This window comes from Vipera berus (assembly GCF_964194415.1).
Source record: "Vipera berus genome assembly, chromosome: 2".
NCBI classification, from domain to species: domain Eukaryota; kingdom Metazoa; phylum Chordata; class Lepidosauria; order Squamata; family Viperidae; genus Vipera; species Vipera berus.
The window spans coordinates 286,203,100-286,215,396 of NC_138203.1; the positions used below are offsets into that span (position 1 = coordinate 286,203,100).

General features: G+C 46.4%; 1 protein-coding gene and 1 long non-coding RNA gene across 2 annotated transcripts in view; one reads left to right on the forward strand and one right to left on the reverse strand.

Annotated features, from left to right (window-relative positions):
* LOC308661729 (zinc finger protein with KRAB and SCAN domains 7-like) overlaps positions 1-12,297 on the forward strand; it is a 375,370-nt gene that overhangs the window by 147,448 nt on the left and 215,625 nt on the right. The gene's annotated exons all lie outside the window — the stretch shown is intronic.
* LOC308661746 lies at positions 6,020-10,351 on the reverse strand. Its single transcript, XR_014025011.1, has 4 exons — positions 10,307-10,351; positions 9,274-9,365; positions 9,095-9,162; positions 6,020-6,603 (listed from the first exon to the last, which is right to left on the reverse strand). It is a non-coding gene; the product is annotated as an uncharacterized lncRNA (long non-coding RNA).

Here is a 12,297-nt window from a genome sequence, read left to right on the forward strand (position 1 = left end):
TCTGAAGCTTTTTCCATAATCCAGGCATTTAAATGGTTTTTCTCCTTGTATTCTCTGAGGCAAAGTAACCGAGGAGGTCCTTCGGAAATGTTTTTCATGTTCATGTGGTTTCTCTATCACGTGGCTTCCGCAACCGTCGTATAATCCTGATTCGTCTGCAGGTATTTTTCCACACTCCAGCCAAGCCTCTTTTTCTGGCTGAGCATCGTTGCCGGAGAAATCACTGACAGCTACATGTGGTAAAGTAGAGCATTTCTCTAGCTCCCCCTTTAATTGTTTTTCCTCAGAATCTTGCTTTCCAAAAAATGTCTCTGCGTGTTTTATTCTGCCTTTTTGCAATGCTGCTGCTGATTCTTGGCCAGAATCCATCCTCTCCCATTCATCACCAGCTTGGAGCAGAAAAAAAAAAGAAAAAAAGAAAAGTTGACATAAAGTGAGATGCAAACAGGATCAAGACCCCTCATTGTTGCATCTCTTATTTGAACATTAATTATGCCCCCACCCTCTCAAATCTTCTTCCTTTTAGCTCTTTTTGTGATTCTTCTGCCTGTGTCTATCAGGGTATGTTCAAAACATGGGGTGATGCCTGGTATCGGTGCCAGGTCCCCAAAGAATATAATTGTTTCCTTATGCCTATTCCTGAATCTGTAACTTTTCTTTGTGGCCTGCCATTCTGTTGGGAGGGGGGATGACTTGGGGATACTTTGCACTGTCCTGTTATGGTGCCCTTCCCCCAGGGGATGGAATGTATCACCCTTATCTGAGAGATGGTTGCGCTTGGAGCCAGAAGCAAATGAAAGTGAGAGAGACCTTGAAAGAATGCGCCAAAGAAGCCAGTTAAAACACTATTCCACCTGTGGATTGGCTGGAATTCAAATGAACACTGGACTCTGGGGGGAGGAGTATTGAATAATGCTTTTATTATATCGCTTCCACGGGTTTTTCCTCAGACCTCGTCTTGTTTTCCCTGCTATCACTAGCCCCTAATAAAAGTTCCTTTTGAGACAATGTCTGTTTCAAGAGTTCTGCTTTATTGGGTGGCTTAGCTGAGGCAGCTTCTTACAATTGGGTTGATATAAGAGCTGATCTTGGGGTCTCTCTTGTCCTCCATGTTTTCTTTAAGATGTTTCTTTACCCAAACTAGATAACATCATCAGTGCTAGTAAGGAGTAGGGTTTGTTCTCACTCCTTACTGGCGCTGATGATGTTACCCAGATTGGGTAATGAAACATCTGTAAGAAAACAACCAAGCTCAGAAAGCACCGAGGATCCCTCATTTCAACCATGAGCTGCAAATATGCTCACTTATTACAATCATGTACACCAGGGGTCTCCAACCTTTGGGCCACGGCCCACTACTGGACTATGTTTTTTGGCCACCGGGCCACATGAGTGGCTTGCCAGTATGCATGTGTGTGTCTGCGCGCACCCACCCTCCTACTCATCTTAGCATCGCCATGAGCATTGCTGAGGTGGTACTGTTGCCACGAGCATCATGTGGGCGCTAGCATCAATGTGAGCGTCATGTGGACCTTAGCGTCACCGTGTAGCATGGGTGCTAACATTGTCGCGAGCATCACATGGACCTTAGTGTTGCTGTGAGCGTTTTTGTCCATGTGGCCCCATTTGAGAGGACGGGTTGTGGTCTGCCCCTGGGAGCATCCAACCGAGTGGCAGTAGGTTGGTGGATGGCCCAAATGTTCCACTCCTTACCTTTGAACCTCCTGTTGGATTTTTTAACCATTGGACTGCCCTCTCTGGACTTGTTCGGACTGTATGTACCGATATTCCGATACGGACTTGCTCGCCCTCAGGGGTGCCCCCCTCTCCTGGGTGCGTCCCGCCTTCTTTGCTACTCCCAGTCTCGATGAAGGGCCCAATTATTGGGACCCTGAGAGATGGCCGGGTAAGGCCAGGGGCTCTCGATATAAATTTAACAAGAGGCCCCTGGTTAATTTTTTAGTCAAATTTTTTAGGGGGTTAGGGAGGGGGGTGGGGGGTAATGGTTGTCTGACTATGGGGGGTGGCCATACAACCGTGTTGCAGGCCAGGCCTGGGTCTGACGGCGTTCGGGGGGAGCGGGCTGTGGTTACATCTGGGGCTCGGGAGCGGGTCGTGGGATTACCGATTCCCACGACACTGGGGTATGGCAGCAGGCGTATGGACAGAGGGCTGTATCGTTACCGGGAGGGCCGTCTCCGCTGTTTGCAAGCGGTGAGGCACTCCGACCCTCTGGTTCTTCCCCGAGGTGCCGGGAGCGAGGATGTGCAGCCTCCTGAGCTCCGGCTGGTGTACCTGAATGCCAGGTCCGTGGTTAATAAGGCTCCCCTTGTGCGGGATCTGGTGGAGGGTGAGCATGCAGACCTGGCTTGTATCACCGAGACCTGGTTGGGTCCAGAGGGTGGGGTCCCTTTGGTTGACCTTTGCCCACCAGGTTTCCGAGCGCTACACCGGCCTCGGGCTCAAGGTAGGGGCGGGGGAGTGGTGGTAGTTATTAGGGAGACCTTATGTCCGCGGGAGACCACCGTTCCTCAGATAGTCGGGTGTGAGTCTCTCTTTTTGAGGTTTGGTTCGGGGGCGCAGTTGGGCTTGCTGCTGGTGTATGTTTCGCCTAGTCACACAGCGGCAGCCCTGCCCGAGCTACTCGATGTCCTCTCCGGTTTGGTGATTGAGTTCCCCAAACTTCTAGTTTTGGGTGACTTCAATCTACCATCCCTGGGAGGGTCATCTGAGTTAGCCCGGGAGTTCATGGCTTCCATGACGGCCATGGACCTGACACAGGTAATTTTTGAACCAACTCATGAGGGAGGCCACACCCTTGACTTGGTTTTTTTATCTGGACGGTGGTTGGATGATCTTGGTGGGGGCTCTCCATTTATTATGCCCCTGTCATGGACCGATCATCACCTCCTGCGGCTGGTCTTCCGTCTTGCCACCCCCCACCGTGGGGATGCGGAACCAACCGCGGAGCTCTGGGAGATGAAGCGTCGGAAACGGGGCCTAGAGAGCTGCTGGAGGTCCAGCCGATCCGAATCCGACCGGTTGCGGTTAAGAACCTATATTAGGTCTTATCTCGCAGCGATGAGGGCAGCGAGGTGCAATTACTTCTCTGCCCTCATCGCGTCCGCAGATAATCGCCCGGCCGCCCTGTTTAGGGTGACTCGCTCCCTCCTTAATCAGGAGGTGAGGGAGGATCCCTTGCAGGGTCGTGCCGAGGAGTTTGGTCAACATCTGTCGGATAAAATCGCTCGGATTCGGACCGGTTTGGACTCCAGCTGGGCAGAGTCTGACGATCAGGACACGGGCGGTCTTGTCAATGTTATCTGGGAGGAGTTTGATTCTGTGACCCCTGATGAAGTGGACAGGATTATGGGGAGGTTGAGCTCCACCACATGTTTATTGGATCCGTGCCCTTCCTGGCTGGTTTATGCAGCCAGGGAGAGGACACGAGGCTGGTTCCAGGCGGTGATATCTGCTTCTTTGAGTGAGGGTAATTTCCCCACCGTCTTGAAGGAGGCGGTGGTGAGACCCCTCCTCAAGAAGCCTGCCTTGGACCCAGCTGTCTTGAACAACTTTCGTCCAGTCTCCAACCTTCGCTTTCTTGCGAAGGTTGTTGAGAGTGTGGTGGCGCATCAGCTCCCTCTGGTCCTGGATGAAGCGGATTATCTGGACCCGTACCAATCGGGATTCAGGCCCGGGTACAGCACGGAGACGGCATTGGTCACTCTGGTGAATGATCTCTGGAGGGCCCGGGATAGGGGATATTCCTCTGTCCTAGTCCTATTAGACCTCTCGGCGGCTTTCGATACCATCGACCATGGTATCCTGCTGCGGCGTCTCAGGGGATTGGGAGTGGGAGGCACAGTTCTTCGGTGGTTCTCCTCCTATCTCCTGGGACGTTCGCAGTCGGTGTTGGCAGGGGGGCAGAGATCGGCCCCTAGGTCTCTCGTTTGTGGAGTTCCTCAGGGTTCGGTTCTCTCGCCTCTCCTGTTCAACATCTACATGAAACCGCTGGGTGAGATCATTCGTGGTTTTGGAGTTGGGTATCATCAATATGCTGATGATACCCAACTTTTCATTTCGACCCCAAACCACCCCAGTGATGCCCTCGCTGTGATGTCCCATTGCCTGGAGGCGGTTCGGGTCTGGATGGGGAGGAACAGACTTCAACTCAACCCTGACAAGACTGAGTGGCTGTACATTCCGGCATCCCGGGACATTCAAAATGTTCCATCACTTTCTATGGGGGGTGAGTCTTTACCCCCCGTAGATAGGGCTCGCAACTTGGGAGTCCTCCTAGATGCACGGCTTACCTTAGAAGATCACGTAGTAGCCGTGACTAGGGGGGCTTTCGCACAGGTTCGCCTGGTGCGGCAGTTGCGGCCCTATCTAGACCGGGATGCCCTGTGTACGGTCACTCATGCGCTCGTGACCTCTCGTCTTGACTATTGCAATGCTCTCTACATGGGGCTTCCCTTGAAGACCACTCGGAGGCTCCAACTGGTACAGAATACGGCCGCGAGAGTTGTCTTGGGAGTTTCCCGGTACTCCCATGTTACACCTTTGCTCCGCGAGCTGCATTGGTTACCAGTTGTCTTCCGGGTGAGGTTCAAGGTCTTAGTGATGGTTTTTAAGTCCTTACATGGCATGGGTCCGGAATACCTCGGGGACCACCTGCTGCCGGCGTCGACTCCCCTCCGCCCCATGCGTTCCCACAGAGAGGGCCTCCTCAGGGTGCCTCCAGTCAGAGAATGTCGGCTGGTGGCCCCCAGGGGGAGGGCCTTCTCTGTGGGCGCCCCGGCTTTGTGGAATCAGCTGCCGGTTGAGCTCCGGATGGCACCGGATCTCCACTCCTTCCGGCGCGGGTTAAAGACACATTTATCTGAACAAGCTGGCCTGGCCTGATGGGGAGTTACTTAGGGTTTTAATATTTATATATATTTTCTATTGTTTTTACTGTGGGCAATAATTTAATTCTTTTTTAACTTTTGTATTTTTGTAGTTTTATGATATGCCCTGTTCACCGCCCTGAGTCCTTCGGGAGAAGGGCGGTATAAAAATTTAATAAACCATAAACCAACCATTTGCATGTGCACATGACTGTATAAAGACACCTGCCCCTCCCTTTCCCTCCAGGCCACCAACCCAGAAAAGTTGGGGACCTCTGATTTAGACTTTTGTGGTGGGGCACCATCTAGTCTACTGCTCTAGATTCAGTTCCAAGGAAGCAAGAGGGATTTTCGACAACTACCTCTATTTAATAATGGGCTTGATGATGGGGGACCCATTGGTTTAATTTCAATCTGTACATGCTGGTGGATTTGAACCTGGGAACTCTTCTCAAGGAGGGAGCCCTGCACTGAAAAAAATAGTACTCAGACGGGGTATGTTCATTCATCCTTAGATGCCCCTGCATTTTCCGGGCAGAACTTACAAAAGGAAGCCTTGGAGAAAGTTGGGGGTGGGTGGGAAGAACCCCTGGAGTGGAAGGTCCCATTACTTGAGAACCTGTCCCATCAGAGAGCCCAATTCTCTAATAGCCAAATCCCTGTAACACTATTAGGACTTCCAAATGCCATCATTACAGGTAGAAAAACCATTCAAATAAAGAGCAGTTAAGGAAACATCAGAGGAAACATTCAGGGAGGTTTTAGGAGAAAACCTAACATTCATTGGAAAGTGGGGGGTCAATAACCAGCAGAGACCCACGAGAAATAAATCCAATTTGAAACTTGTCTATTTTCTTCCCGCCCCAAATATTTCCCATTTACTCTTTATTTTTCTCAAACCAAAATAACATGGTTGGAGTGAGGGGGGGAGGGAGAGAGAGAGGGGGAGGAAGGAGGGAGAGAGGGAGGGAGAGAGGGAAAGAGAGAGGGTTTGGCTGGAGAGATTGTTTAATTCTATGAACTGGTGTCTGGGAATCTCAAGAGTTACTTTTGCTTCAACATTACCATGCCATGTATTCAATATAAGTGTAAGATTTTCGGAAAGGGAATTAATCTGGATTTTTATTTGGATCCTTGAGCTGGATGTTGACAAGTGATTCCCTTAACAACTACATAGATAGATAGATAGATAGATAGATAGATAGATAGATAGATAGATAGATAGATAGATAGACAGACAGATAGAAAGAAAGAAAGATAGATAGATAACTTCCTTGGAATATTGGATGTTGACAAGTGATTCCCTTAACAACTACATAGATAGATAGATAGATAGATAGATAGATAGATAGATAGATAGATAGATAGACAGACAGAAAGAAAGAAAGAAAGAAAGAAAGAAAGAAAGAAAGAAAGAAAGAAAGAAAGAAAGAAAGAAAGATAACTTCCTTGGAATAGAAAAAGGCTAGATCTCTTTCTGCTTCTTCCCAAGAGATGACATCTCTTTGGAGACCTTTTAATAAGAAAAAGCAGATGGCATTTGATTATTAAATTCTCTGATGGGTGAGTAGCAAATTTGCTTACCCAGAGATGCCACATTCCTATAATTTTCCAGCATGACTTCCCAATGGAGTGCTTTTTGGTCAGAATCCAGCTGAGACCACTCCTCCTTGGAGAAATACACGGCCACCTCCTCGAAGGACACAAGACCCTCCTGCACAGGGAAACAAAGAACCAAAAAAGGTCAAGGAGGATTTGTAAGGTCTATCCCATTACGTACAAATTCCCAAAGCAAAGACATGCACTAAGTTGAATGGCTCTGCTTGGCAGGATTTCAAGGTTTAGGTGAAAAAAATAGATCAAAAGCCTTTGAGTGAAGAAATAGTTCAGGCAAGCTTAATCGATGATAGATGTGGCAAGACTTTCAGTGCCATTCAGTGAATGGATCTACCTTATGGATCTACCATCTCTCACTCACTTTATATCTATATATATCTATCCATCTCTTTCTCTCTCTCTTTAGCTATTTATCTCTGTCTCTATGTAGCTATTATCTATCATCTCTCTCTTTCTCTCTGTCTCTCTCTCTCTATATATATTTATAGTATCTATCTGTCTATCTATATCTATCTATCATGCTCTATCATTTCTATTATCTATAACTATCATCTACCTATCTATCTAATCTATCATCTCTATTTATAACTATCATCTATCTATCTAATTTATTATCATCTCTCTCTATCATCTATCATATAACTATCATCTATCTACCTATCTTTCTATCTAATCTATTATCATCTCTATCATATAACTATTATCTATCTATCTATCTATCTATCTATCTATCTATCTATCTATCTATCTATCTATCCATCCATCTATCTCTATCTGAGTCATTGGCTGAAGTGAGGATGAGAAAGCAGAGAAAAATTCTTGGGATTGAAAGAAATTTTACAAAGCAAGATAGTTTTGCCTCCAAATCTAGACATGAATCAGAGGATTAGAAATTATTTTGCAAGCCAAAAGTTCTTTGATTACATGCATGACAATTTTTACTTAGAGATTTTTGTATTTGGCTACCTTCACTGGATTTTAATCTTCTGCCTTATCTTTTAATCTTTTCACTGGTTGTAGACAAGACTTTTTAAAAATGGTATTGCGCTATTTGAGTATTTATGTATTTTTGAACAATCTTGCACAATTCCAAGTCAAAAATTTACAAAACGAACAGGTGCAGTTTAGCACTTGCTGCCCATGTGATATTCCCATCTCTTGAAGGACTCTTTAAGAAGTTAGCGTGTGTAAACTAATAGTAGAAAAGGTATCCAGAAGAAGGGGGAGTTATGTACTGGTCTTAAAAAAAGTTTTCTTAATATAAATCTCAAGGTAGATTTTACTACCATTGTATCCAAATAATAGACCTCAGAAGGAGCTAAGGCGACTGAGAGCAACTTGAATCTTCTATTCCCCATACCACGTTGCTCAGGAATATCCAAGCCAGAAGAAGAAAGAATTATAGAATCATAGAGTATCAGAGATGGAAGGAGCCTTGGAGGTCCTCTATTCCAACCCTCTGCTCAAGCAGGAGGCCCTATACCATTCTGGAGAAATATTTGTCTAATCTCTTCTTGAAAACCTCAAGTGATGTGAGCATCCACAGCTTCTGGAGGCAAGCCGTTCCAATGATTAATTGTTCTCACCATCAGGAAATTCCTCCTTAGTTCTAGGTTGCTTTTCTCCTTGATCATCTTCCATTTGTTACTTTTGTTCTTGCTCTCAGTTGCTTTGGAGAATGGCTTGATCCCCTCTTGGCTATGACTGCTGTCATGTCACCCCAATCCTTTTCTTTGCTAGACTAGACATATCTAGTTTCCACAATCATTCATTGTACAGTTTAGCCTCCAAACCTCTGATCATCTTTGTTGCTCTTCTCTGTATTTTTCTTCCAGAATGGAAGGAAAGAGTGCTCTGTATACCATTGTGACTTCCTGAAGGAAAGGGAGAATTTGAATCTAATAAGTAAGCCTTTAGTAAAACCACACCTAGAATACTGCATCCAGTTTTGGTCACCATAGTATTAAAAAAGACATTGAGACTCTGGAGAGAGTGCAGAGAAGAGCAACAAAGATGATTAGGGGACTGGAGGCTCAAACATATGAAGAACGGTTACAGGAACTGGGCATGGCTAGTCTAGTGAAGAGAAGGACCAGAGGTGACATGAAAGCAGTGTTCCAATATTTGAGGGGCTGTCACCGAGAGGAGGGGATCAACCTATTCTCCAAAACACCTCAAGGCCAGACAAGGAATAACGGATGGAAACTGATCAAGGAGAGATTCAACCTAGAAATAAGGAGAAATTTTCTGACAGTGAGAACAATCACTTAATGGAACAGTTTGCCTTCAAAGGTTGTGGGAGCTTCACCACTGGAGGCTTTCAAGAAGAGACTGGACTGCCATCTGTCAGAAATTGTATAGGGTCTCCTGCTTGGGCGGGGGTTGGCCTAGACCAGGGAACCTTGGCTCTTTTATAACTTGTGGTCTTCAATACTGAGAATTCCTGAACCAGCCAAGCTGACTCAGGAATTCTGGGAATTGAAGTCCACAAGTCATAAAAGTGCCAAGGTTCCCTACCGCTGACATAGATGAACTAGGTCCCTTCCAACTCTGTTATTCTATTTTATTAGTGAATTTGCTCCTCTTACTTGAGTTGCAGGTTCAACTATTGTCTCAGCTGCACCATACAGAGTAGACAACTCCACTGGAGTCTTCCCTGTGAGGAAAAACAGAATTTTAAAAAGCATAATTAATAACATAGGAAGAGACATTTTACAAAAGAGGAGAGAGTTTGGGACTTTCTGGAGAATTGGGGACCTTTGATTACCTCCCAAGGTGTCCAGACTTGGATCTTCCAGAGAAACGCTCCTCAAAAACAACTCCTGAGAATTTGATGGATTCCTTTTTCTCTCAGAATCTCTGATGTTATTTGTGAAAGATTTGAAACAGGAGACAGGAGAAAAGAAGAATTAGTGGACATCACACAACACAAAGTGGATTCTTGAAAGTCTCCAATGTTCACCAGAGAGGCTGGAAAATAAGAAAGGAATGTCTGTCATCATTTTTTATAACAGGTAATGAAACAATATCCTACAAGAATTAGTGAAACATCTTCACATATTATGAATTCCAGAAACCTGGTAGGACGATGTCTATGGAGATTCTCAGACATTCAGGTCATGGTTGTCCGAAAGATGCTTTTTCAAGAGGCAACTGGACTTTCTATTTTTTCTCTTTGAAGAAATTTTGCTTCTCATCCAAGAAATGTCTTCAGCTGTGAGTGGATGGTGCACAATGGAAGGATTTATATTCCTTGCAGGCAGCTGGTCATTTTCATTGTTTTAGAAATGCTGAGGTCACTTGGAAGTTTATCTGTGTCTCAGGGCCAGCTGAGTAGCACAAATGGGTGTAAACCCTTCTTGGAACTCCTGAAAGGACTGTGTTGTAGACGGGAAATAAATGATGTCGTATCCCTCCCCGTCTATTGAGAGAGGGCTATTCAACATCATCTATCTCCACTCTACAACACAGTCCTTTCAGCAGATCCAAGAAGGCTCCACAACCATATGCCCCACTCAGGTGACCCTGAGAACACAGATAAACTTCCAAGTGGCCTGAATGACTCTCTAAAAGAATGCAAATGTCCAGCTTTCTGCAAGGAGTATAAATCCTTCCATTCCCCACCATTCCATTAGAGCTGAAAAAGCTTCTTGGATAAGAAGAGAAACATCTTCAATGAAAAAAGTCCAGTTGCCTTGTGAAAAAAGCACCTTTGGGACTGGTAGGGAGGGGTGAAGAATTCAACCACATTTTTTATTCCAGTCAACCCCTTCTGGGCTCCCAGAGTGAAGGTCTCTCACCTGCTCCTTCTGCTCTCCTGCCTGGCTCAAGAGGAGGCCTTCCACCAGGGCCACCGCCTGGGAGCTGGTCTCTGCTCCACACTCTCGCACCCAGTTCTCCATCTTCAGAGGCAGAAGGGCCAGAAACTGCTCCAGAACAACCAGGTCCAGCATCTGGGCTTTGGTGTGCTTTTCTGATTTGAACCATCGATTACAAAAGTCATGGAGTCGGCTGCAAAGTCCTCGGGGATCCTCAGAAGCCTGATATCGGACGCTCCTGAAGTTCCAGGACTGAACTTCTGAAGGGACGATGGTGTCTTCTTCCAGCATCTTCTGCCCACTTCTTGCCCAGGTCTCCTCACAACTCCCAGGCTGAACAGCTGAAAGGCCTTTTCCAGTTCCCTCACTTGCTAAAGGTTGGGTCTCCATTCTTTCTCTGTCCGGTAACGCAACTCCAGATGGGTCCAAGGACTTTTATGTGAATCTCCAAGCAACTTTTCATTCAAAGGACTGTTTCTCTTGCTGCAGCTGTGGTGATAGTTAGACGTTCAGCCCTCTTTAGCCAAGAGATACTTTTATCTATACATGATGAGTACAAATGGCTTCCAGTTTGTGTCTCTAAGATAGAAAAGAAAATAAATTCAGAACAAAATTGAATAATAGAGTTGGAAGAGACCTTGGAGTTCTTCTAATCTAACCCTAAATTAATCAAGGAGAGAAACAACCTAGAACTAAAAAGAAATTTCCTGACAGTTAGAACAATTAATCAATGGAACAACCTGCCTCCAGAAGTGGTGAATGCTCCAACAATGGACGTTTTTAAGAAGAGACTGGACAACCATTTGTCTGAAATGGTATAGGGTTTCCTGCCTGAGCAGGGGGTTGGACTAGATGATCTCCAAGGTACCTTCCAACTTTGTTGTTGTTGTAGTTGTTGTTGTTATTATTATTCTATTCTATGAATGCTGAATTAATGCATTTGGAGCATTTTCTATTTCTGTTTTTTTCCCCACAAGGATGGTCTTGCTTTTTAAAAGCTAAACCTACATTCATCTCCAGGTGCGTTCACATGTCAACATGTCAAAACTCCAAACAAATTAGCAAACCATGAAACTTCAGTTCACCTCAAATGAAAGGCAAGAGCATGTCCCTGGCTTAGGATGCTCCATTACCCTTTTTCAGGACTGACTTTTGGAGGGCCAAGCCAGACTCTTACATGCAGGCAGGTTCACACAACATGCCCTGAAGCCCCAAAGGGTCAGCCAAAGGGAGGAGCCAACTTCACCCCCAAACAGGGTCTGGAGATACTGTCCTGCTTCACTCCCCCTCCCAAGACAGGTTTCATTGTGAAGGATTTGGCTCTTTTGAGCCTCATCCAGCATCTGGTACAAATCTGGTGCGATATGGGGCATCTTCTGTCTTGCAAAGCTTTTCTTATCTCTTGCTTGAGATTTGCAAGGCAAATCTTCCTTCTTCTCCTCCCCTTCCTCCCCCCCCCACCTCCAGCTGTTCCCAGAAAAGCAGGTGTGAAGGACTTCCTCAGTCCCCACCTCTTTCCTGGGAATCCTGAGTTTCGTCGGGGAGGGGGCAACAAGGCTGGTCTGGTCCTCTGCTTCCCCCTCCCCCCCAATGGCCTGTTGTGTGCATGGAAAGGGGCTGCTGGGGAGCATGGGATTTGGGCTCTCCCACTCTTGGGACTCAGAAGACTGAACTTGGATGAGGACTTGGCATGTGTCCCTCCCTCCTCCAGGGCGAGGACCCTCCGCCTCCCTTTGCATGGGAAGAGAGACCCCCCTTTCTCCTCCCTTAGGGCCACATCTGGCTGTCTCCCCTGCAAGACATCCCCGCAGCCTTTTTTTTTAACCTGCAGCAAAGCGCAAAGGGTGATGGAGAAAGAGTGCAGCGTCCTAGAGAGGCTGTGATGTCATTTCCTTCTCTGCTCCTCCTGCTGTGTTCCCATCGTTTGGCAGAGGGAGCCCCCTGGTGGATGCCTTGTGCAACGCAGGTGCTCA